Consider the following 25,930-nt stretch of genomic DNA (forward strand, 5'->3'; position numbering starts at 1 on the left):
AGGCTGGAAAGGAAAGGACAAAAAAAGCTCTTAAAAGCTGATGGTGAGCCTGGGTTTTGTATTAGTTTGAGTGACAAGCAAGCCTTTACTTTGTCATCATCTTTTAGGGAGAAATGAGTCTGGGGAGAATGACGAGGGAGATTAAGAGTTGAGAAAAGTCTTTTGCCTCTGCTGGCTTTTGCTGTTCTATTCTGCTTGTCTGTCCTAGCCCTTCAAAAATAGGTGTTTAATTTTATCCCTACTGGGGACTCCCTGTGCAAAGCTCTGCAAAATAAAGCTGGTGTCTTCTGCCTCATGGGGCCTTGCTCTTGTATTCCTTCTTCTGAAAACTCTGCACCCTCTGTAGGAAACGTATCTTCTTTGTCTTGTGCATGGTTTGTACATTTTTAGGTGCTGACACAATATAATTAAAATTGAAGAAAGTAGGGAAGGCATTTAGAGACAGTAAATACTGGTATGTCGGTAATAAAATTAGTGGGAAGTGAGTATGAAAAAAAGAAATCATTCTTCTGTGAACAGCTTTAGTAGCTCTGTCCCTGCCTATGGGCTGAAAATGTTGTATTTGAGTCGCAGGTCCACAGATGTACCTGTAGCTGTTACTAATGATAAAAATTCTCTTCATCGCAGGCAATTAGCTGTCTTTTCTGCATATGAAATACTCAGTAATGAGTTGATTACACACTGATGTGCTGGTGCTAATCATACAAGTCCAGTGTGGGGGGCCGCATCACAAGATGTGCAGGCCATGGAAGCACATGTGGAAGGGCTGCTTGTAGGCTCCCAGAGAAGTCAACTTTTGGCTCTGGGAGCCTTACTTGCTTTTTAATCTCAAGCCTGCAGAGCTGCGTGAACATTTGGGAGAACGTGATTTTCCACAAGGAAAGAAACAAAAGCCACAGCTTAGCTCTGCTGTAGACGCTGGTCCTGTAGGGTTGCAGAGGAAAACAGGTAATGCTCAGTTTGTTTTCAGGGTCTATATACCCATTTGTAGCAGACCAATTTCAAAACCAGTTTATAGTCAAGTAGTGTAGGAGAAAAAGTGGAGGGTCATTTTTTATGGTTTGTGGAAGATGTGTATTCTCTATTTGTCTGTCTTATTTTTTGTTGTTCTTTGTCAAGCTGGTTTGATCTTTGCCAGGTACATTTAAGATAAGCATCTGAGGCTAATTACTGGGCTCGCTGGTTTACCAAAGCTGGTACATAAGAAATAACTTGAAGCAGGTACTTGCATTTAATAGAGATGGGTGTGAGTTGCAGAAGGATCTTATAATGCCAAGTGCACATGGAACACACAGTTTGGCTTGATCTAATGAAAAGACTAGAATCTGTTGTAAACTTTGGGTCCTGGTCCAGGCTTTGAGCCCACTCTTCTAAGCTTGGGGTAACTTGGATACTTTTTCCCCTTCACCATGATCCCTTGCCCTGATCATTAAGGTTTTAGTAGTATCCCTCTGAACAATCAAATCTTTATAACTTAAAAACTACTATTCTGATACCTGAAAAGCCTTTGAGACTCCAGTCCCATCGTTGAAGGTAGTTGTGGGCAGTCCCCCAAAGTGCAGTTCAGACTTGCAAAGAGGTCTCACTTGTTGACTCTTTCAGTGCAGCATCAAGACTTAGAGAAGGATACAGAATTACTGCATGGCTGCTTTATAAGCTCTTGCCCCTGCCTGAGGCTAGGCTGTTGTTATTTTCCTATCATACAGTAAAGTAATGTAAGATCACTTTTGATCTACTGATTCAAATTTTGTCTCGCAGCTATTAACTTTCTTCCTTGTTATTTTGCAGTTACAGGTTTCTTAGTAAGGTTTCATTTAGGGATCTGCTTTTCTTTTAAATTTCTCAGTATTTGGTGGTTTTATTATCTTGAATCATAGGATCTTCCTTGTAGCCTCCCTTTAAATAGTGGAACATGGTAGCAAGGTCTCCCCCTGAGCCTTCTAATCTCTAGGCTTAACAGATCCAGCTCTCTCAGCCTTTCCTGACATGGCTTCCCAGTCCTTGGATAATCTCTGTGGCCCTCTGGACTCTCTCCAGCCTGTCCACATCTTTTTTGTGTAGCTGGGACCAGTAATACATAATGCAGTCCAGTATTCCAGGGGTGGCCTGGAATGCTTTGAGGGCCTGCAAATTTGGGGAATTGTACCTTGTGACTATGGCAGACCTCATTGGATAGCAGCTACAATTGTATCTGTTATCAGTGTTTTACTACTTTCATGCTGAGCTTCCACCTCCAGCAGCAGGGTTGGTGATAGCGGAGACATTCTGATGCGTGGGTTGTTTCCCAACACTGGGGGACATTACAGTAAGATACAGGTTTTCCATTTGGCATCAGTGGGGATGGGTCACTTTGAAAGCTTTTTATTTTGTTAGCTTACATAGAATAAAGGCAGGCAAATGGAAAAAATGAAGACCAAGTGAATAGTAGCTGCAATTGTATCTGTTATCAGTGTTTTACTACTTTCATGCTGAGCTTCCACCTCCAGCAACAGGGCTGGTGATAGTGGAGACATTCTGATGTGTGGGTTGTTTCTTGGGTGCACTAGAGTGGTGTGTTTTAAAGAAGCCCAGCTTCACAACTAGCATTAGGGGATAAAGATGTGTGTTTAGGTTTAAAAACACTTTATAAAGGCACAAGATAAAATGCTCTGCAAAATCTGTGCTTTGATTTTTGAAGCCAACACAGAGCCTGACTGCCCCAAATCTCACACTGCAGAGCAAGACAAACATCTGTATCTTGGCAGCAGCACCCAAATAGGTTAGCAGAGCTCTGAAATGCATAGAAATTCTAATTCAAGTTCAGATTGTGTGAAATCAGTCTGAAGTGAGTACTGAAAAGATTTCAAAATCTGAGAAATACCTGGTCGGCATAATAAAATCTTGGGAGCTGCACTTCATCTTCAATGTTTCTGCTGCTGGAACCTGCATTGACAAATTTTGTTTGCACCCAATGATCCAAAGGGAGGTGATTGGGTTCTGCCCCTGCAATGAGTTCTGCATAGGCCCATTACCATTTCGACAGATGGGATATATGAGGGTTGCCATTTCTTGGCTCCTTGTTAGTAACAAATGGTAGCTTTTTGTAATAGTTTATGTTCACGAAACACTATAATTTTTATCATGCCTCAGTGAGGTTTGCAGGTGCCCATTGGAATGAACAAACACACACAAGTGATTGTAAAGCTGAAGGAAGAATTTAACAACATTCACTTTGGATTATATAAGATAGTGTTCAGTTTTGCCCGTTCCCTTTCACTGTTTGGCTGCTTTTCCCAGAAGCCTGCATGACTGCTTTGTCTTTCAGGTGTGTGCAAACCAGACAGGCTCGGCGGGCGTTGTGTGCATGAGAGCAGGGAGTACTGAAGCAAAGTAAGGGAAGCAAAGGCTGGTTTTGGTGGGGGTTTTACTGTTGCTTTGTTCTGCTTTTTGAAAACGCTGTCTGTACAGTGATATGTGTAAATGTTAGTATTTCAGTAGGAATTCTACCATCAGACATGGCGCTGAGCTTGCCTCTGGTTTCTCCTAAGCCTTCTCCTCCACTACCAAATGTTTTTTTCTTACACAGCTCTTGCATTTAGTGCAAGATCTGTAAATGAGCTGATTATCCGGCAACTCCTGTTACTGGCAGTGAGACTTGACAGTTTGATTGCTTGGTTGTGGTGCTGAGCACTTCCGAGTGCGTGGCTCGCAGGAGGTGGGAAGGTACCAGGAGAACTTGCATCTCAGCTGGGTCTCCCGTGGCACATCATCTCTGCTTCGTTCTGAGGTTTTGACTTAAACCTCATCTCTGTGAAGTGAGGGTGCAGCAGGAACAGCACCTGGAGTGAAACAGTTCATAAAGCTGATGGGTATTGATCTGCGTCCTATAGAATAATAAATTACTGGCTTTGAGAACTGCTCTGTCTTCACATAGAGCATTACAGTTTTAATTCCTTAACGTGATAAATCCTGCTATTTCTGTTAGTTTCTTATTCCAAACCTGTATGTCTAGGGAAGTCAGATGATTCATTTCTATACTCTCTGGTAGTGTAACAGTTCCTGTCATAAGTACCAGATGTTGAGGAAAAGGCTTCACACTGATGCAATGTACTGCTCTTAGGCTGAGAGACACCCACGTATGTTGAGCTGGGGTAAAAACCTGTCTTGTGGGGTTTTGCTATTTTGTGTTTACATTGATTTAAAAAATGCAACATATTGTAAAGGTAAAATGCACCCTCAGATAACAGAGAGAGCTCTCTGAGAAGGAAACATTTATTATTACATTGCACAAATGTGATACTTGAAGCGTAATGAAGCAATTTTCATTTAAAAAAAGGAATCATAGAATCCCAGTCTGGTTTGGGTTGGGAGGGATCTTAAAGCACCTCCAGTTCCAACCCCCTGCCACGGGCAGGGACCCTTCCACAACAGCAGGTTGCTCCAAGCTCCTGGAACACTGCCAGGGATGGGGCAGCCACAGCTTCTCTGGGCACCCTGTGCCAGCGCCTCAGCACCCTCACAGGGAAGAATTTCCTGAGATCTCATTAAACGTATGAATCCTTTTTCACTGCAAACTGTCCATTACATACAGAGTGTTCTGTGCAACAGGATTGTCACTGTGGGACATTACAATAAAGTACAGGTTTTCCATTTGGCATCAGTGGGGATGGGTCACTTTGAAAGCTTTTTATTTTGTTAGCTTACATAGAATAAAGGCAGGTAAATGGAAAAAATGAAGACCAAGCTACTGTAAAGCTTGTTTCTGGTTAAAGATGGTCAATCTGAGACAGCTGAAAGTGGACTTACTCGAATACCCTGAATAGCTGTCTTCTCCCCTTCTCCTCCAAAACCTGGCCTTTTTGCACTGACTGAAGTGGAAACCGGCATTCTAAATACTGAGAGTGGAGAGTGTAATAAGAGAAAATTCCCACTATTTGGCTAAATATATAAACATGTAAAATGGAGATAGAGAAATTTTAAGTAAAATTAATGCATTGCTTTAAAATGTGGAATATTTTGTTACATATGACTCTGATGAGCAATTTCGTGTGCTCTCTTGGCCTGTGGAAATAAGACTGTTGAAGAAGGATGCTTTTTTTATGTCTGAATATCTGGGTCCTTGTTAACTGTTTGATTCCATAAACTCATGTTGGGGATTTATCCAGCTACAAGAGCCATCTGTCCTCAGCAGAAAAGTAATCGAGCTGTCTTAAATGAATGTTTTGAGTAGTTGAATGCACCATGATTAGCTTGGTCCTTTTGGGTGGAAAGCTCTATGGCTTTTTATGTGCTGGAAATAAATCCAGCCTTTTTCATAAGTGTGCAACTGGTAGCATGGTAAATGTATCAAATAGTAAATATAATGTGATATTCATATGAGAAATATTCTGGGGAATGTATTGCTCTGAGTCTTTGGCACTTTGCATTGTCTGGGAGGTACTGTTTGGAGGTAAGCTTGTACTGTGGAGAGAAAATGTAATTATAAAAGTCTGCTAGTACTGACAGTATTACAGATGTTGTTGCTTTTTGCCATGGCAGTTTGTACTTACAGTGTTCTTTTAAACGACTTGAGGTGGTTTGTGCCTTTTTTGTTAAAAAAGAAGGTTATACCTCAAAGCCAAGCACACGAAACTTTACTTTCACTTATTCTTTCCTTTTTGTTTTAAAATGCTTTTTTTTTTTAAAGACAAACTTTTGCTTAAGCTCAGCTGTTGAAGTTGAAATCTACTCTTTTCTTATTCCTAACAAGAACAATTGACAGTAATGAGAAAGGAGTGGAAAATATAAACCCCAAGCCAGGCAGAAGCTGTTCCCATGATGCCTGCTCTGTTATAGTAGTGTGCTGGGCAGAACACATGGTGCATTGATGGTCCCAGTGCTGAACCTGGATACCCCCCCACCCTCGACCCCATTTTTTGGCTGACGACAAACTCTGGTTCTGAAATGTGGCCTTTGTTTGGCTGTCTGTGGGAGCAGACTTCACCAGCAGCTCTTGGACACGTTTTGTTCTGCAGGTTTTGTGACTAGCGGGACTGCTCACAGCCAAGTATCACAAATTGAGGCCAGCCCTAAATAATAATGGAGCTCCAGCAAAGTAAGTGACTTTGGGGAGAAGGAAAGAAAGGCTTTGCATTGCTTTTCACTTGTAGTTTCCATTTGCTGCTTGAAAAAGCAGCTATTCAGATTTTGTTTGTAGCCCTATTAGAAGCTGGGGAAATGGCTTTCGTGGTACTGCTGTAGATGTCTGAAGAGACACCATCAGGTCAAGCATTAACTAAAGCCAGACTGCAAAACAAAACTTGGTTTATTTGCACAGCACAGGTACTAGAAGCACCTGTGAGCAGAGCTTTGGTCATGGCTGATTAGCTGAAGAAATAGTGACAACAATGGGTAAAGACTTTGAATTATAATCTAGAGGGTTCCGTATGGGGAAACCTGGAATAATAAAGATGCCAGCACCTATAAGTAACAGGTAATACCCAGTATGCCAACATGAGCTCTGTTTGTATTGGTTACAGTCTGTTTTGTGGACAAATATTAGTTCCAGGTTTTTTTACTTGTCAAAAGCCTTGATCCATTTCTACCTTTGCAAACAGTTACTGAAAAGTAGTGCTAATATTTTGCCAACTTCTAGTTATTGGCACACTTCTCCTTGTTGAAAGAAATGGTAATGATGATATATATTGCTTTCCAGCATCATTAGTTCAGCATGTGCCTGTTTGTTGCATAAAGTGAAATATTTGGCTTCAGTCGGAATTTACATAATCGTGATGCATGTTCATCATATAATCATCACTGATGTGGTAAATGTTTCTGAGCATACTGTGCAAGGCTTTGTAAGATTCTCATGCACTTGGCTTAGCCATATTTGTTCATGCTGAAGCTGTTGAAGATCTACATAAACTCACACCAGGGTCAAAAATCCTCACAAAATGTAATACATCAGTTACGATGAATTGCATCACATCTCACACAATTTAATACATCTGCATTTATTCTGGGAATGACATGTTTTACAAAAAAGTTACTTAAGACCTCCAAACCCCTTTATGAATAGGTTTTTTGCATGTGTTTGCATTTCATACGTCTGATCTCTGGTACAACTGAAATAACTTTACATTTTCTTTAGTTGATGGCAGTGGTTTTTATCTGTTGGATCCCCCTCTGTTTTCTCTTGCAAAAGGCATACTTTATCTGAAAACAAGATAAATATAGTACAGTGATCTAATCTTTAAAACAGTCATGTCTGTATTTCTTATTCTATGTCTGGCCTTGAACACTGCCAGGGATGGGGCAGCCACAGCTTCTCTGGGCACCCTGTGCCAGTGCCTCAGCACCCTCACAGGAAAGAACTTCTTCCTGATGTCTAATGTAAATCTTCCCTCTCTGTTTAAAGCCGTTCCCCCTTGTCCTGTCCTTACAGGCCCTTGTCCCAAGCCCCTCTCCAGGTTTCCTGCAGCCCCTTTAGGCACTGGAGCTGCTCTAAGGTCTCCCCTTAAGGAGCCTTCTCTTCTCCAGGCTGACCCAGCCCAGCTCTCTCAGCCTGGCTCCAGAGCAGAGCTGCTCCAGCCCTTGGAGCATCATCGTGTCATCCTCTAGACTTGTTTAAGCGGGTCCACAGCTGACCTTGATGTGTCTCTTTTTTTGGTTGTGTTTTTCCAATACAGTCACTGATACAAGACTACACCTTCTATTTGTATGTGCTCCTTGATCCTGCCCATAAAACGCCCTACTACTGAGGGGAAGCAGTGGAGTTGGCCTGGTTTTGGCACCCCTGGGGAGCACACCTCTGGTGACCATAGTGTGTTTTGATGGTAGGGTAGGCAGGAGATGAAATGGGAGACTTCATAAAAGGCACTGTAGCCTGCTGTGCTCCTGGATCCTGCAGGTAAGTGGGCTGGAAGCAATGCCGTTGGTTGCAAAATGCTTTCTGTGGCAGATGATGAGTCCCCAGAGGGAGATCCTGGCAGTGCTGTGTTGCTGTAGGAAGAGGTGTGGCGTCACATTGAGGCCTGGCCAGGAGAAGGCAGTTTATCAAGGGAGAGTTTTTCTGGATCTGTGTGTGGGTGGCTTCCTGCTGGAGCCTGCAGAGCTGTCAGCGGTGCCTTCTTGTGACAATAGTGTGGGGGAAAGCTGTGCAGGGGAAGGCTTGAAGACAGAAGAAATGTTTTAAAATACTCTTCCTTCATGCGTTGCTGCAAGGCCACTGTTTTGCCTTTAACAGAATCACTTGGGTTTTAAAAAGAGGATTTGGTGGTGTGCTCCAGTGAATTCTTTCATGAAGATCTTGCAGCAACAGTCCTAGGCACTGTAAAATACTGGTAACCAACCAGCATTTCTCCAGACAGCTCTGCTAGGCATTCTTGCAAAATTCCAGCCACAGACGGCAAAAGGAATAGTTTAGGAATCGAGTTTACTGTCAGCCACAGAAAAATCTTCCCTGGCATCTCATTGTTACATTAGAATTGATAAATGGCCTGTTGTCTCCTTTGTAATCAAAAGAATTACTCTTGAACCACTTCTGTATGTGCCATGAAAGTATTTTCTGTGTTTTACTTAATCAAAGAAAATATAATTGATTGCTGCATTAATAACCAGGCAAAGCATAACATGTCTGGCATAAAAAGCCAACCGAGTCATTTGCAGAGGCATATTTGCAGAGGCAGAACTACCTTCCTTGCTGTTGGTGGTGGTGTTGAGAAAACAGCTGCTGAAAAGAAACTAAAAATTCCAAGATCAGAGGAAGGACTCAGAAAGATCTAATTGTGTGTAGTTTATCTTTCTACATTAGGCAGTACCATTTTATCAGGGCTATAGTCTTGTTCCTTGTAAGAATTGTTAGAATCGTAGGATGGTTTGGGTTGGAAAGGACCTTAAGATCATCCAGTTCCAACCCCATGCCATGGGCAGGGATGCCTCACACTAGACCATGTTGCCCAAGGCTCTGTCCAGCCTGGCCTTGAACACTGCCAGAGATGGAGCATTCACCTCTTCTTTGGGCAACCTGAATTAGACGAGAAATAATTTGAGGATAATTCTACCTCGACCACTTTGGAACTTCATTAGGCAATTTTCAGTCTGCCCTGGCCAAATATTTTTCAAGACAGAAAAGGGAAGGGGGAAGGAAAGGAAAAAGAAAAGGAAAGCTGATGACATCCAAGTATTATGCTTCTAGTGGGGTAGAGGTGATCCCTCAGGCTTAGTTTTCTTTTTATCTGTGCTATTTTGTGATCCGTATCAAGAAAACTCAGGGACTGTTTCTTTAGAAATAGAGAAAGCAACAATAAACAACAAATCTTAAGGAGGGTGGCTAAATATTAATAAACTCCAGGAACTTTAAGCTTTTTGTTACACAGTTTGGCAGCCTCTCTCTCTGTCTTGTAGGCTTTTCCTCTAATACTTGTTAACTTTCCTGATAAGGATATATCCACTCATAAACTCCATGTCAGAATTCTTGTTAATAGTGGGCAGTGTGCTGAAGAATCAATGCTGCTTTCCTGCACAGAGGGGAAATGAGGTTTTTTTCCTCCTTGAACCGGAGGGGTTAAAATCAGCCAGCACTCGATTAAAAGCTGTACTGGATTTGCAGTTGTCTGATAGTTACTGTGTTTGTAACATGGGGTAGAATGACAGTACTCCTGTGCTAGAATGCAGTATCTACAGATCACTGTGATCAGAATGTGTTTCATTTCTCCAGGCTTTCATTTCTGAAAGAGTTTTAACACAGCAGCAGTCTGTAATGTTCAGGGTTTCACAATGCCTGTGGACAGCAATTGAGTGGGTGCAAATTCCTCTGGTAGCCTATGCTCCTTTTTACTTTTGTTTTACTTCTGCAAGAGCACTACGTCGTATGGGACTAGTGGCAAGATACCTTGCAATAGTCAGTGCTGGGGCATGTGTAATCAATAATAGTTTGCAATGGATAATTATGTCTATGGTTTCTGTAACTGAGGGGAAAACCAGCTATGACAACATTGAACTTATATTAAGAAAATACTGAAAGGCATCTTTATATATATATAATCTCTCTTGGGAATGTTGTCACACTTTCCTGGTGCTTTGGAAGACCTTAACAGAGAAAAACAATGAATTTGCAGGTAGACCTTTGTCAGAAAAACAATTTAAGTGCATTTGTGCCAACAGGGAGAGGTAAATCCTTTCTCAGACCTGAATGTTTGGATGCTCGGACTGCTTTTTAGGACCTCCTTGAAGCACTCCTTCAAGCAATCCTAGACTTCTGGCCCAGGCAGGCATCTTTGTGTGATGGATGAATAAACCTTCTGCAGAAATCCCCCACTGTGTTCAGAGTGTGAGTGGGATGCTGAGCAGAGGTGCCTAACTCCCTCCAGAACCAGCAGTAACACTCTTATAGAGTCTAAATTACTACGAAGCAGCACTCCACCAGTGTCTGTGTTTATGTGGGGACTGGAAACTCAAACCCTCCTGTGGTGCTGCACTTGTCCGCTGTCCTGCAAATAGTGTCTATGGATACAACAAGAAGGAGTTGTGGAAAAGCATTGTGTGAAATGGTGGGGGTGCTTCTAGTTTTCTAAATTCACAATAAGATGCTTATGGATAGAATGTGCCTTCCTGGCAAGCTGCTGGAATTCCAGTGGTTTATAGCTCACCTGCTGTGAGATCTTCAGCTAAGCTGCAGGTTATCCCTTGGCAGGCCTTGCCCATGGCTATGACCTTTATTGAGCAGGATGCGTTCTCCCCCAGCCAGCAAAACTCAGTGAGGAAGGAATTAGAATCCTTTCCTCTTGAGGGCTGAATGAAAGTGTGTGCAGTTTCTCTCAAATGGAATGCAGTTATTTTCCCGTGCACATCAGCTGAGAATCTTCCCAGTGATATTCAGGTAAAAAGGACGCACAAATAAGATTCTTATTATCCTTTACTATTTGAAAAGGTAGTAGTATGATCAAAATTCACTAATAGCATAGCTCAGCATGTGATGCAGTCAGAATCACAGATGCCCTTGCCAGCATCTGGTCTGACAGCAAGCAGAGCAGTCGATTAAGCCTATTTTCTTTGCATTACTAAAAAGGTTAACAGTCATGCTTGACAGGCCGATGGGTTTAATGTGAAGGTTGATTCATCTTTCTTACCTGAAGGCTTGCAGTACTACGAGCTTTTGAGATATGTCCAAGTTCAGCATTTAAGCACAAGCTGAATTGCTGTGCTGAACTTACTACAGTCGTTTATACTAAGAGAAGGTTGCAGAAATGAGTCCTCTCTGTACCTGGAGAGCCTGGCAGCATTCCTGTATTGCAATGTCAGAAGGGTATTGACAAGTAGTGTAGCTAGCAGAAAGTCTAAATGCATGCTCTCTTTCCTTGGGAGGGGACAAGAAAGTGTTGCATTGCAAAAGGAATAGCAGGATGGAAGGTACTTCAATCAGCATCATTTGGGAAGGGTAGCTTCACCCCCTCTTTTATTGATCCTCTTTTAAATGTCGATTTTAATGGGAAAACCTTGAAAAATGCTTTTGATGAGATTATTATGAAAATACTCCCTAATTCTCCTTATTCTCCTTTTTTCCTTCAGTCAGTCGTTTCTATTTTGCACAGACCAGAATAGCACTGTGGGGGGAGCACTTAAATAGGAAGAAGATATTTGTCATCTGTCACACTCTGAAATTAAACTTTTGATATCGAGTTACTGCCTTAGAAATAACTTCAAACAAATTTACATGCAGAGCAAAGTACATGGTGGGGGAAGCTGTTGAACCAGTTATTACATAACTGTGTTAAATCCTCTGCCACCAAAAAGAGCCTTTAAAAAGATTTCTTCATGAATAAATTAAACCCAATATCCATCCATACAATGAAAATCTCAATGATTCCTTGACCACTGAACATGGATTTTGTTTTATCTTTTAACAAAATCACAGAGGGGAGGCTGAGGTTCCCAGAGCTGCTGCAGAGACTTCTAATGAGAAATTGATATCCAGGTTTGTCAGATGCTTTGAGAATGCTTGTTGTGCATTTGCATATATTAAGAAAGTAGAAAGGAGAGAAAGGGGCCACGTCTAAGGAGACCTGTTCATTATGCAGTTAGGGAAGTAAAGCTCAAACGTTCCCATGCCGCACTGTACAAGAAGTGAGTTGGGAGGAACATGTAATTTTTAATAATGGCTACAGTGGAAGAAGAGTCTGGACTTTGTCGTGATGCTCCTGTTCTGTGGAAGAGGTGTTGAAAAATCAGAAATGAGATGAAACAAAGGAGTGGCTCATCCGCAGGACCGGGGTAGCAGATGTTCCCAGATGGTGAATTTAGGACTACTAAGGGAGAACGATGGGTTCCTCTGTCCCACAGTTGGCTTGCTTCCAAAACGCTTGCTGAAAGACACTACCTGTTGCAAGGCTGTGGCCATTAAACCTCATTTGTTGAGTGAAGCGAGCAGCTCAGCTTTATGTATTTTCTTTATTTGCTAAAGCAGGGTGCTTGCTTTGTGGTCTTGCTTGTGCCCTGTGGACAGCTGCCACTGTCATGCCCAAGCCGTGGGGGCATTGCTTTGTGTGATAAAACAAACACCTTTTCTTGTACTCTGCATGATCATATACTTTGCTGTCTGCTGTAAGTACATCTGTCTTATTTGCAGCCATCTCGGCCTCTGGTCATGTCATTTCTTCACAAAAATTTATTTTTCTTTTCCTTTTGGCACACACTTGATGGCAGGTTTGATTTGGCAGAAGGAGATGTGTGTTAGTGTGTCCGTGCTGTTGGAGTGTGAAGCTGCCTCACAGCAGAGGTAATGGCCATAGCTAGCAACACGTGAATCCTCCACCAATTCACTTTCCACATGCCATTAGCCAGGTGGGATCTAGCTGCACACAGGCAGCACTGTAAGTAGGCAAAAGCTTGCTTTCCATGCCTAAGAAATGTGATTTACAGCTGGGAATGCCTTAAGCAGCATTTTGTTAGTCCTTGGCTTCTGTTTTCAGAAATAAAAAAATACGTGGCTTTTTTTCCCATTAAGAAAATATTTTTCAAACACAAATTTAATTTTTTGAGACTTTTTAGGAGATGAATCTAATTCCTGTTTGAACTAGTTTTTATAGGGTGTTTATTGTACAGCCTTAAACTGTCTTAGAATGTTACTGGATCGCTGAACTGATCTCTGGGAGAAAACATTCCAGTATCTATGTGGAACAGATGTGTAAAGCCCTGCAATATCAGATAGTTGTTGTTATCTGAGGATTCTTCTAGCCCAGATAATGCTCTAGTATCAGAGAGCCAAATTATTAAAGGAATTGGTAATAACTGCATTTCATGAAGTGCTGATAAATGCAGGGAGGGAGTCTGCAGGCACTCTGGGTCAGAGTTTTATTTTCTTGTTTGAGAAATTGTTTGAGTTTTGCTAGAAGTCCAGCCCCATTTATTAGAAATGAAATGGAATATGTAGAAGGTCTGTCTAATACGTCTGTGGTAAAGATGGTGCTATGTCTTTTGAGCTACTAAGTGTTTTTATAACCAGACCAATTTCAGAAGAATAAAAGTTTGACCTCTGGGAATGCGAATAATGTTGAGGCACATGAAGGTCGGGTATCACCTGGAGTCTTTTGAAATACATGGCTTTGATTCCGGCACTGAAAATGTTAAATACCTGTTCCATGATTTATTTTGAAAGTGAATACCTCAGGGAACAAACCCCTTCAAAGGCCCTTACGTGATTGTTTTCCCCCTCCTGTTTTGAATCCACAATAGATGACCTTTGAATAAAGTAGATAGGTTAATGTCTTAAACCACTAACCATACCAGATACAATATTGCAACAACTAAAGGCACAACTATACTGAAATTTTAACATCAAATTTTTCTGGATCTACTGTATGCTTCAGGTAAAGTTGTCTTCTCAGGTGTTTGTCTTGGGTGTTCAATGCCTTTTTTTATCATTCTAACTCTGTGTCTTTAAAGACAAGGTAAAGAAATAAAGAAAAGAGGGGGAAAAAAACCCCAAACAAACCAAACCCTACCCTTTTTTTCCCTTCCCTCCACCACTGCTTTTCATTGACAAAGCATCCCCAAAGGAACATGCAGTATGTCCTGAAGTCTCAGTCAAGGCTCTTGTGTCACACTGAGGCAGGGCCCCTTCTAGTGTGGTTTGGACATGGTACAGTAACGTTTTATCAGCAGCTCTGCTGACTTCTCATCCCCATCAGCTTGGGTCACTGGTGAAATAAAGCATCTGACGTGTCTAGAACTGTCATGATCATGTAGAGAAGCAGTGTTGTCTGGCTGGTGCCAGGAGCCCTTTCCTACCTTCCAGAGCAACTCTAGGTGCCTAGAATTTCAGTTTGATTTTAATGTCAGCCACTTTGCAAAAGGAAGCACCAGGTTTGCCTATTTGAAAAGATAGAAGACTGCTATGGGGCAGTGTTTCCACTCACATTTCTAGCTAGGGATGGTCTGAGAGCCAGAACAACCTCTTTAGAAGAATGCCCTTGACTCATTTAATGGAACAAGGGAACCCATCACTTGCTGCTTTCTTAGCTCATCATCTGATGAGAGATGACAGTAGATGTACCACAGCCACTGAGAGGCTTTACTGCCTGTCGTTTTGACATATTGAGCTAACACATAGGCTGTCAGTTTTGTTTTGTAATGCTATAATTACTTATACTAAAATTCCAGGGAATTATAAGAAGGGTGAGATGTATTTCACTTTGTAAGCTAAACTTGGAATAATACTACATTTACAGAAGGTGGAAACAATTGAAGTTGTAGTAGGGGTCTCAAACACTATGGCAGGGGGTGGTAGTGGAAGACAGACTCCCTCACAATAACCATTTAATTAGAAAAGTAAGATTAAAAAGTAATTTCTTCTCCTGCAATGGTAATGTATTTTCCAAGTATCTGTAGTTTTTCTTTCCTGATTTGCAAACGTTGTGATTTTATTTCTTTGCCAACTTGAGTTGCAGATGCAGTGTTGATAATGGAGTTTTCGCTGATACCCCAGCCCTGATACTGTATATGTAATATGCCAGAGTATCCACTTTAGAAAAATGGCATATTGCTTTACTTGGTCTAGAGTTTAATTCATTCAGTGTTCAAGTATTAATCAACTTTAGCCTAGGATGCAAGGGCCAAGTGGAGTGGTGTTTTGGGGTCTCTGCCCAGCAGGATGCCTTCCCCCTGGAGGCAGTCCTCACACAGCTGCCTGTTCCATTTATCCCTGCCTCAGCCAAAGCTCTGCTGCCTTTTGTTAATAGAAAAGCATGATGCATGTTTCAAAACCTGCATCCATGCTAACTTTAACAAATTCAATTTATTTTATGTGAGGAGATGGTACTGTGTGGTAGCAGCATTTTAGGACATCAGAAATCAAGTAGGAACATAGCAATGCTGTGGTGAACGTATCTTACTGGCATTTGGTGTTACTTGAGAAATCCAAATCAACTTTCATCTGTCCAAGCTACAGGATAAATTTTGTTCAGTATCATGCCAAATACTGATGTCATCTTTCTAATTTTTGTCTTTATGAATATAATTGTCTGTATTTATATAAATATGTAATAATGGGCACCATATTTTTGAGCCTGATCCTCATGAAATTGTGCATCAAAAGAGGAATCTCTCATTTTAGCCCTCGTACATGACATTTAAGCTGTCTTTTGTGAACTGCAGGTACGTGCTTTGTCCATCAGCTGTAAAGGAGTGAATCAAATAAAGGAAATAATGGAAAATCTTACCTATCAGATGGCAAGAGTGCACATATTGAGTAGTGGAAAATACTGCAAGTGGAAAAGCTCTTTTTAGGTGTTGGAATAATTGTATGTTGCTTGAAGCACACGACTAGAACAGTTTAAACAGTTATTAAAGAATGTTGCCAGATCTTATCACTGCAGTCATGCATATAGATCAGTGATCCTTGTGCAGCACTACAGAATGTGTGAATGAAGTGCACGTACTAAAAATAAACTTACTGAGTGCTATTCCAAAATTGCCATAGAATACTGGATAAACGGTACAATTTTAGCAGTTCCAAATCATCTCCAAGATTGAATTAAAAAATATGTTTAACTGCGTTACAAGTGAGTTTAAGAGATGATAAAATAGTTGCAGACCTTTTTTGTTTGCCTGAGCATTCATCAGTGTTTAAAACCAAAAGGAAACAAGACCCCACCATACCAGTAGCAGTAGGATGGAAACACTGCCTTGAGAGGAGGCATGGGCTGGATGAACAGGCAGACACAGTACCTGTGCCAACTTTGATAAGAAGGCACCATGCAGTATTCTACAGGTTTTTCTTAGCGTCAGTTAAGTCTGCAACTGGTGTGTTTCTGAGTATCTACAACCTTTAATCATCTTCAGATTGTTCATTATACTTGGAGACGTGGGAGTTCCGCCCTTGCATCATTTGCAAGGATGTAGTGATGCATCCTGCTTGTGTGGAAACCCCAGGTAGGGGTACAGGTCTTGGAGTGGGCTGGAGGAGATTGTAGCTGCTGTGACTTACATTGTGAAGTCACTTCAGCAGCCCACAGTACAAAGTATCTATGGGAATTTTATAAAATTAAATACGAAGTTGCCAAGACATTTGATAACAGGTGAGTATCCCAAAGCTGACCGAAAGAGGGACAAAATAACCTTTTCTTACCTTCCCGTCCCCTTCTAGAAGAATCCTTTATTATTTAATCAAGTTTCTGCTGTGCCCTTATACCCTATTTTCTTTGTCCCAAGAAGCTGGGTTGTCAGTGAAGAGTCTGCTGTTGCCACCTCTGTGATACTTTCGTATTTTTAGGATTTTGAATAAATGGGAACCTCCATCCATCTCTTCATAGTTCAGTTTTTAGTTTGACTTAGGAAGATGAAACCTTTCCCTCATCAAAAACAGTCTTGAAAACACAATAAAGTACTTTTCCCCCCAGCAAATTCTTTGATTACCGATTTTGCTGTGGTTATTCACATCTTCAGCCAACTGCAGCAAAGGAATGATTGCAGGCATAAGGAGTTTCTGCTTCAGCCATGGAGTAAGCTACTTAGAGAAACATGAAGCACAAGGGGTTTTATTTAACAATAAATTTTGTATGAATTTAATTTAGCCACCCTCCCTTCCAGTGACTGGCTTTCTCAGATCCAACTCCTTTACAGGGAATTTTACAGCAACATGTGGTACCTTTCCTAACTATAATGTTCCAAAACTCTGGGAATGCCAGATGAAAGTATAAAAAAATATTGAACTGATGGAGCCTTAAGTAATCCCTGATCAAAGCAACAATGCATTTTAAAACTAGCATTGATTACTCTGGGACTTGGAATTTTATACTCCTGGACTATGGTTTTGTTGTCTTTCCCTGCCTGAAAATGTTGAGTCTTCTACAGAGTCAGATAAATCATGTTTTATGTCAGATAAATCACAGATTACACATTTATTTGACTTTATCACCCTACTGTTTGCGCACTTTCAGGTTGCTGCTGAATTTACACTCAAACCCAGTCTCACTGAGGTGGAAGTGCTTTACCGATGAGGCAGACAGAGGTTTAATGGTGTACTTGTGCTGTTGGGAAGAAAGACACTTTTTGCAGCCTAGCCTCCAGTAGTGAGCACTGGGAGCTGTGGTGTGGGCAAGACAGAGCTCAGTATTGCCATCACTAGGACTGCAGCTGTGCTGATCGAGTCCTGTGCTGTGCCTCCCCATTTTTGCTTCTTGGAGTTACCTGCAGATTGCCTGGCATGTTATCTGTGGTATCCATTGCATGGGTTACATTGCCAGCTCATGGAGAAGAGGAAATGCTTTTGCTTAACTCTGGTATTGTTTGTGCAATCTATACGATAGAGCTCTAGTTTTCAGCCATTTTCATGTATTTCCATCCTGGGAAAACACCAGAATAAATGTGGAAAAGTGCTGCTGGTAGCCCAGGCAGTGGAGCAAGGTGCTTGACTTGGAACTGCTGCAAGTACTTGTGGTAGCATATGGTGAAAGACAGACATTTTGATCACTTGTAGTAATTAGACTCCATGGTGCTTCTACCAAATGGTTTTTTTTTGGCCAGATTTAGTTTCATTTTTGATGTATCACCTCCCTAACTCCACCTTGACTCTCCAATAGGTTGTATCATCCTTTGAATTTCTGACATGAGCAGGTGTGCAGTGCTCACAGGGAATCTCGTAGATTCAAAGAATCCGAACAAGAACAGCCGTACTACAACATTCATACATTCAGTTCGTGGATCATTTTGTTAAGTTCCAGCGGCGCTTTGAAAAGTTGAAAGAGAAATTGCTATTGAATGAAGAGAAAATGCTATTGAAACTCTTCCATGGCTGTCACTGCTGTATAGTGGTATAAATCCCACTGCTTAGTGAAACAATTCCCTGGCTAATGGCAAGATGGTTGACAAATATGATATGCACACAGTATTATGTCTCTGCTTGCTTAATATAATCTCCAGGAGGTTTTAAAACAGATTCTCTGTTGAAAATGTAGTAACCCTGCAGTTAGATTTGTGAACCAGACAGATAGCTAGGTGTTCCTCTTGATGTAATTCTTGGCAGAGATGTTTGTTTTCATTTCCTCCAAAAGTAACTCAGTAAAATCTTCACATACCCTGGTTCATATGTATATTTATTTACTTGACCTTCTGCCCTTCATAATCTTTGATTCTAAGAAAAATTGAGGTTACCATTTCTACTTAAGGCTTATAGACCTCAATGCTACCACGGAACAATTATAAATGGCAACAAGTGTAATAGCTTTTACTTGTATTATTATATGGATTTTTTCTTTCTGTAATTAGACATTTTTAACACTTCAATGTGTAAGATACTTTAAATTTTTCTTTTAAAGACTTACTTTTAAATTATCACTTAGGGAGCAATAAAGAAGAGCTGAGGTTAATTTTATTAATGGTGCAATAAAACCATCTGGATCTAAATGAAACCGGAAGCTTTTAAATGGTTGGACTCTTCCCCCTTTCCTCCACTCTGATTTTACATTCATTGTATCAGTAATAATTTGTATTTCCAAAATTGAAACTATTTTTTCTTTATTTTTATTAGGGCTTGCATATGCTGTGGCACAAACACTGCATCACCCTCTGCGCTATGTTCATGGTAAGCCTCATTTCATCTTGTTAAATCATACACGTTATTATTCCATGGGATAGTAGGTTATTTGAAATGATCGTAAACACATGGACAAGATTTTTAGTCTTTAGCTTTTCTATGGAACTGGTGACCCATTTCCAGTTTTAGTCGACATCCAGTGCAAAGTTAGTGTTAGAAATCATGAACAAACTGATAATGGCCTGATAATGGTTATCTTAAAAGTTACAGGTAGGGAGGGCAGGGACATTTTTGTAGTTTAAATAATGCAGTGGAATCCTAATTCATGACTGGTCACCAAATGATGAGGTGCAAACAATAACACAGAAGGCCCACTGAATCCCATTTTGTCCAGGCCCCATGTCCTCAGGCTCTTTATCTATGCTAAGTTACTCTTGAAGGCTGCCAACTCTTTGGCGCTTCTTAAAATAACTTGGTTAAAAATATTTCATAAACGCTTTGTAGAGGCAAAATAAGCCCCTGTGCTCCTCCAAAGCAGCACACACTTCTGCTGTTCCCCTTCTACAAATATTAGCAAATTATCCCTTTTACTAGTACAGGAAAATAAACCTTTGGAATTAAGCTCCACATTAATCAAATGGTTTCCAATGATGTTCTGGGATATTGTGAGCTGTTAAGTAGAAAACACCTGTATTTCTGAGCTTACTGATACATACGTTTTATAATTTTCCTCTTGCTTTTTTACTCGAAGTAACAGGAACCTTCATGTGGTTCCACCCCTCTCTTTTCCTGTCTGTTTTTCTCTTACTGCATATGCTCTCCCCTACCTACCAAAGGATGTCTGTGCTATTCAGTGGTCTCTACCTTTGAGACCAAAAGTTAATAAATAGCTTTCCCTAGCTGGCCAACGGGATTAGAGGTGTCAGAGGAGTGGCCAAGGCTTTGGGGGACACCGTCTTTTAATCTTCTTCCCTAGCTCACTTAAGTTCAGTCAGCCATTGACAATCTGCTTTATTAAGCTGTCAGGGTAATCAATAGACATGTTCAGTTAGGCTGCTTCTTGGTATTTTGGAGAGTCCCGTCACATTCATGAATGTACTGCTGCTTCCTGAATAAAAATGTTTAATCCTAGGATATTCGTTGGCTTTTTAATAATCACACTTACCCATGGGAGTAGCATGGCACCCAGGGTCTTGAAGAGCTGGTGGTAAAGGTTCATGTGCATCTTTGCAGATCATGACCAAGGACAAGCCCTTGCTCAATTGCATCTTCCATTTAATTGCTCATCACTCTGGAAGAAGAGTTAATGCAGGAACAAAAGCTTAACATCTGTCAGGTCTTTCTATGCCAAAGTTTCTGTATTTCCAGTTTTTGGTCTGTTTTCTACATTTTTCCTTCATTCTAGCAACTTTTCCATGTAATGCATTAGTTTTTGCAAAGTCTCCTGTACCACGTAGTGATATTTGAAGCAGTCCTACAATTTTACTGGTGCTTGCTGGAGGTTTGGAAAGGCTGTAAGGACTGTAGCACAGATTCTGCCAGTTTAATTAATCTGGGAGCCCCAGAAAGGCAGTAAATAGCTCTATTAATAATTTTACTCTCTTTTATTCTTAGTTTTAAAATATCGGGCCAATATTCTGTGCTCTGAGGTACGATAGAAGTGTCCATCATTTTGGAGTCCATCTAGCAGTAATCCACTGCCAGCTTTGTAGATATTCTCTAAAGCAGGGATTTTTGTCCACACAGTTACTGCATGAGGCCCCAAGCTTGGCATTGCTTAGCTGAAATAGGTTTTACAGCAAATACAAGAAACTATTGTAATCTCAAGGGCTTATAACTAAATAATACTAATGCAAATTGTATTTATGAGTTAGGCAAGTCTGACAGTGTTGTTGTCAGTCTAATGTTTTTAGATACGTTTTATCAAGGATCATAAACTGAACAATAATTTTTCTGATTTAGATGGAAAAATTCCTTTTACACTGTCCGCGTTTTGAGAGGGAGACAATGATGATTAAAAGAGAGTATTGAAAATTCTACACAAAGAATATGCTGTGAAAAGGAATTACAAATCTGGTGTCAAAAATCTTCATAGTCTGATAAAATTTTTGATTCTTCCTTTTGTTTCTCATTTATATTCCCAAGAAAGCATTAGGATGAAATACCAATCAGAAAGATGAATTAAAGTGATCGGTACAGCTAGTTTTAAGAAGGAAAATAGTTCATCCTTTCAACATTACTGCACTGCAGCTTTTGTATTTGTACTCTATTTGCAAAGAGTCCTGCTCTGCATGAAGAACTGGTGCAAGTGTAAATGGATTGCTTATCAGTTGTGAATCAGGTCACACACTTGGACTTGTAAATACATAGGGAATCTTTTATTATCTGAAATAGATCCATTATGGATGATGCTGAATTTCTTCCTGATCTCCCCCCACCCCCCGAAGTTTTATCATCAGTTTACTTGCTTCTAATGTGGTATAATAATACTGCGCTTTCTTTGTGAAGTCCCTGTTTATTTTCAGCTAACCGTGGTACTCTAAATGGAACCTGCATTGTTATTCACCTCCTGATGTATGGCTTATCTGATTAATGTGGTTTGGGGATTGCAATTACTTTGAATCATTTGTCATCTTTTGTCTGCTGTAATGTAATTTTTATTAGAATTCTCTTGAAGAATACAGTTTATATGACTGAATAGAGCAGGAATGAAGCACTGGGGAGTGCAGGGAGTGCTGCCTGTATTTACTATGACCCTTATTTAATTTCTGCCTTACTGTAGCCCAGCAATGCTCCTTGTGGCAAGATGGTTTTGGTTTTTTTAATTGACCTTTTAAAAAATGCTGTGTATAAATAAAGAGTCATAACTCGTGTGGAGGTGGGCTTTTGACTGCAGGTGTTCAGAAATAGATGAATTTACAAAGTAGATCAAGCCAGTGAAGGAGGCACGGAAAAGTGACTGAGAGCTGATCAAATTAGCAAAGTAGAGCAATTAATCAGAGAGCCCAGAGCTGTTTGGTTCCTTTTTTAATGATCATCTTGAACAGTGTGCTTTCAGCTCCCATTAAAGAAGGCATTTAATGCAAAGCCGCTTGGTGAGACAGTTTACTTGTTGTCTCCTTGTGACGTGTACCTTGCAGATTGTCAGAGATGGTGACGAGCGGTACCACATTGTACTACTTTCAGAAAGCCACTGACATTCCCAGTGCACGGAGCATGTCCTATAAATTAAAACAAAATACAAAGTGTGTTTCTACAAAATACAGAGTGCATTCGCTGTGGAAATATCTGGGAGCTGCCCTGAGTTTCTGTATAAATTCCAGTTAATTCAGTCCTGCCTAACAGTGTGTTCACTCAATTCCATTGACACCAGTGTAGTTACACCAGTAGCTCTAAGTGGCAGGAATTCTCATCAAAGATAGTACTACACAGTAATAAGTATAGTATTGGTATAAGCCAGGAAAAAAATTTTTTTTGATTTTCATTATTCAAAAGATTTCCCATACGGAACTGTTAATAACTGATAGATTTAACTCCCACAGAACTAATTCTTATTCTGGACCGAGAATAGCATCTCTTCAATGTAATATCCTCTGCAATACAAACCTTGTGCAGCGTGGACATGGTGTTTTACCTAACAGCAGCTTGTCAGTGAAAGCGTTCAACAGGCAGCTGTTCAGAAACTTCTGGTTGCAATATGATAATTTGCCATGAAGTGTCCTTAAAATGATGCTTCTAGCAAGTGCTTTTTAAGTAAGTTCATTCCCTTTCGGGAGTAGTGTGCATATCGATACAAATTTCCTTCTTTCTTAATCCATTGGCAAATGATCTTGCATTTTTAGATTTTTTTAGATTGTGCATTTCTGCCTCTCACTGCAGGAAAATAAGAAGGTTCCATCAGATTGTGCAAAGCATACTTTTTCCTTGGGTCATTTCACAGTAAACTCTGCTGGCAGTTGCCAGCTTTGGCCTGACAAATTGGACCAAGGCCCCATATCATTAACATTGCATGTTCAGTTACCTGTGAATTATTGTTTTTAATATGAATCCCCTGGCCTTGTGTACTCACTCAGGTCTACTCATGGAAATGCTGTCATTTTTTCTGAGTGTACCCTTGTGCAGTGGCAGTGGGCTGTTAGTTGTACCAGGCGTAGTATTTCCTTGGCTGTTAATACCCAAAACACAGGGATGAAAAGGTAACCCAGAAACACAGCTGAATGATTCAAATGTGACAGAGGGAATTATTAGGAATGCTGCTTTCAGCATCAGCACTGATGAGAGCGAGACCTTCCTTAGAATATTTCTAAATAATGATCTGCCTCTTTTGTAGGGCTTAAATCTAGATTTCCTGTAAATTTTGAGCTGATGATCAGTCCTTGCACCATCAGCTCAACTTCAATATTACAATCAAGTTGTACACTATGGGCCTTCCTTTCAAAATCACACAGTGAACAGGCTGGCACATTCACTTGGGCCATTTTTAGTTCAGAATTTTCTCACAGCTGAAATACTATCCTTCTCCCCAGTGTAAAACTGTTTTCTCCTCTCAGTAACTCCTGAGCCATTTTATCTTAAATACGCAGAAATGAAAATCTTAACCACGGTTATCAGCTCGGGTCAAGCTTTTGAAATCGCTTTTTGAAATTTGGTGTGATATTTTCACTTCATTAACGCTGCATACTTGAAAAACCAAAATGACCACATTTCAGAGTTCTTTTGAAAAGTCTGTGTTCCTGAAGAGCTAGAGATAGGAGGTATTTGGGTAATTATTTCAGGAGGTTTGCAGACTGATCATTGTGTTTGCCTTAGGAAGATAAAGAATAGCTCTAAGAGAGGAGGCCTGAGATGCGTAAGCTGCATTTTCTTACGTATCTCTGGAAAGGTAGACTCATTTATCTGATGAATTTGTGTTACTTGATTTTCAAATCACTGAAAATAAGAAACAACTTCAATTTTAACTGATAGAGAAAACTGCTAAAAGAAGCCTGTAAATAGAAGGAATTAACACCTCCCTTTAATGTTTCATTTTTTGTTCTTGTTTAGCTACAGAATTGTTTGGTCTAAAAGCACTGTAAATGTATGTTAGACAATATGTATGTGCTGTTAGGATCAGATCAGAGTCTGATCGTTTATCTGAAGGCCTGTTCTCCTTGTGAAGGCTGGAGGGCTCTACTAAGCAGGACCTGAATTACTTTGGTAATAACACAGATCCAAGAATTTTCATGTTCTTATTTGGTTTTTCTGAACAAGTGTAAAATACCTGAATGGGACAGATAAATATGTTGATACAGAGGAAGGAATGATGGGCGACTTGTAAAGCTAAACATAGCCTCTGAATAGCTTGTACCTGTACAATAACTTGAAGTATAGAACTCAAGGAGGATATTTTGCTTTGTGTAGGCTGGAATTAGCTGAATCTTTTATCACTCTGTCAAACTTAAGTGGAATGTTTATACTTTATTTCACTAGCAAAATGCAGTATTTGTAGCCAAGTATGTATTACTTGTGGTGTTGGTGTCGAAGTCTAAAACCACTAATAAGACAGAATTATAGAACTGTTGAGGTTGGAAAAGACCTTTAAGATCATCAAGTCCAGCTGTTAAGCCGGCACTGCCAAGTCCAGCACTAAACCATTCCCCCAAGTGCCACATCTACACATCTTTTAAATACCTCCAGGGATGGTGACTCCACCACTGACCTGGGCAGCCTGTGCCAGTGCTGGACAACCCTTTTGAGGAATAAATTCTTCCTAATCTCCTGTCTAAACCTCCCCTCGTGCAGCTTGAGGCCATTCCCTCTTGTCCTGTCGCTTGCTAACTGGGAGAAGAAACAGACCCCACCTCACTACAACCTCCTTTAAGGTAGTTGTAGAGAGTAGTAAGGTCCCCCTGAAGCTCCTTTTCTGCAGACTAAACTCTGCCAGGTCCCTCTGCTGTTCCTCATCACACTTGTGCTCCAGGATGTTCATCAGCTCTGTTGCCTTTCTCTGCACCTACTCCAGCACCTCCATGGCCTTCTTGCAGTGTGGGACTCAAAACTGAACTGAACTGGTATTCCTGGTGTGGCCTCATCTAATGCACCTAAGATATGATATTACTATATAAGCCATAAATGTTAATGCTGAAGCAGTGGTTCTGGATTCAAAGTCTTGAGGAAGATGTCAGTTTATTGTGCCACTTTTGGGAAAGTAAGTGGCATTTCTAAAGTGTGATGGTACAGCAGCTTCCACGTCTCTGTCAGGCAGCACACATTGGGAATCCAGACAGCACAGTTTAAATAACTGGTAGAAGATTTCACTGAGAAATTAAGATGCAAGGTCAAAAATATCCGGGTAATAATGTGTCTGTGATCCTTTTACTACTGGTAATGTCAGAGTGTTCTTAAAGACAGTCTAGGACAGTACCAAAACTCCCAAGTTGTGCTGCACCAGGAGCAGATTAGAGTTGGATTTAGCTTCCAACAGGCTTCTTGTAGGAGAGATGTGAAGCACACTGTGTTGGACACAGGTAATTTGTGTTGGTGAGGCTCAGCACATGGTTGGCTCAGTGGGCAGCTGGGAGCCTAGCTCTTCCTGTGCTTCCCTCTGCCAGCTCCCTGCTGCTGGGCCTCCTGCGAACAGTACCAGTGCAACACAGTTATCACGGGCTGTGTCTCAGCTGTGAGCTGATTTGGGTGCACATAACTCATCTGGAGAACAGGTAGTTCTTTGCGGAATGATTAAGTGCTCTGGAACTATTAGGTTTCTCAAAGTCCTTCCCCCTGGACATCTACCGTAGCTCACTGACTTCCATAGGGCAGCTTTGTCTTTGATGCAGGCTGAGCCTGTTCATGAGTCTGAAACTGCTACTTGCCTCCCTTATTTTTTTCTGAATGATGCTTTAAAATGTTTAAAACATCGCCTGGAAAAAAAAAAAAAAAAGAAAAAAAAGACCTGAGAGCCAT

The 25,930-nt window shown here is 40.7% G+C and overlaps 1 protein-coding gene across 9 annotated transcripts in view; it reads left to right on the plus strand.

Annotated features, from left to right (window-relative positions):
- Positions 1-25,930, plus strand: part of ATP2B2 (ATPase plasma membrane Ca2+ transporting 2) — a 388,712-nt gene that overhangs the window by 61,532 nt on the left and 301,250 nt on the right. For all 9 annotated transcript variants that reach the window (XM_065687047.1, XM_065687048.1, XM_065687049.1 and 6 more), the window contains exon 2: positions 18,983-19,036. The gene's annotated coding sequence lies outside the window, so the exon portion shown is untranslated. The remainder of the gene's footprint in view (positions 1-18,982; positions 19,037-25,930) is intronic.

Source organism: Lathamus discolor, chromosome 7 (genome assembly GCF_037157495.1).
Source record: "Lathamus discolor isolate bLatDis1 chromosome 7, bLatDis1.hap1, whole genome shotgun sequence".
Classification (NCBI taxonomy): domain Eukaryota; kingdom Metazoa; phylum Chordata; class Aves; order Psittaciformes; family Psittacidae; genus Lathamus; species Lathamus discolor.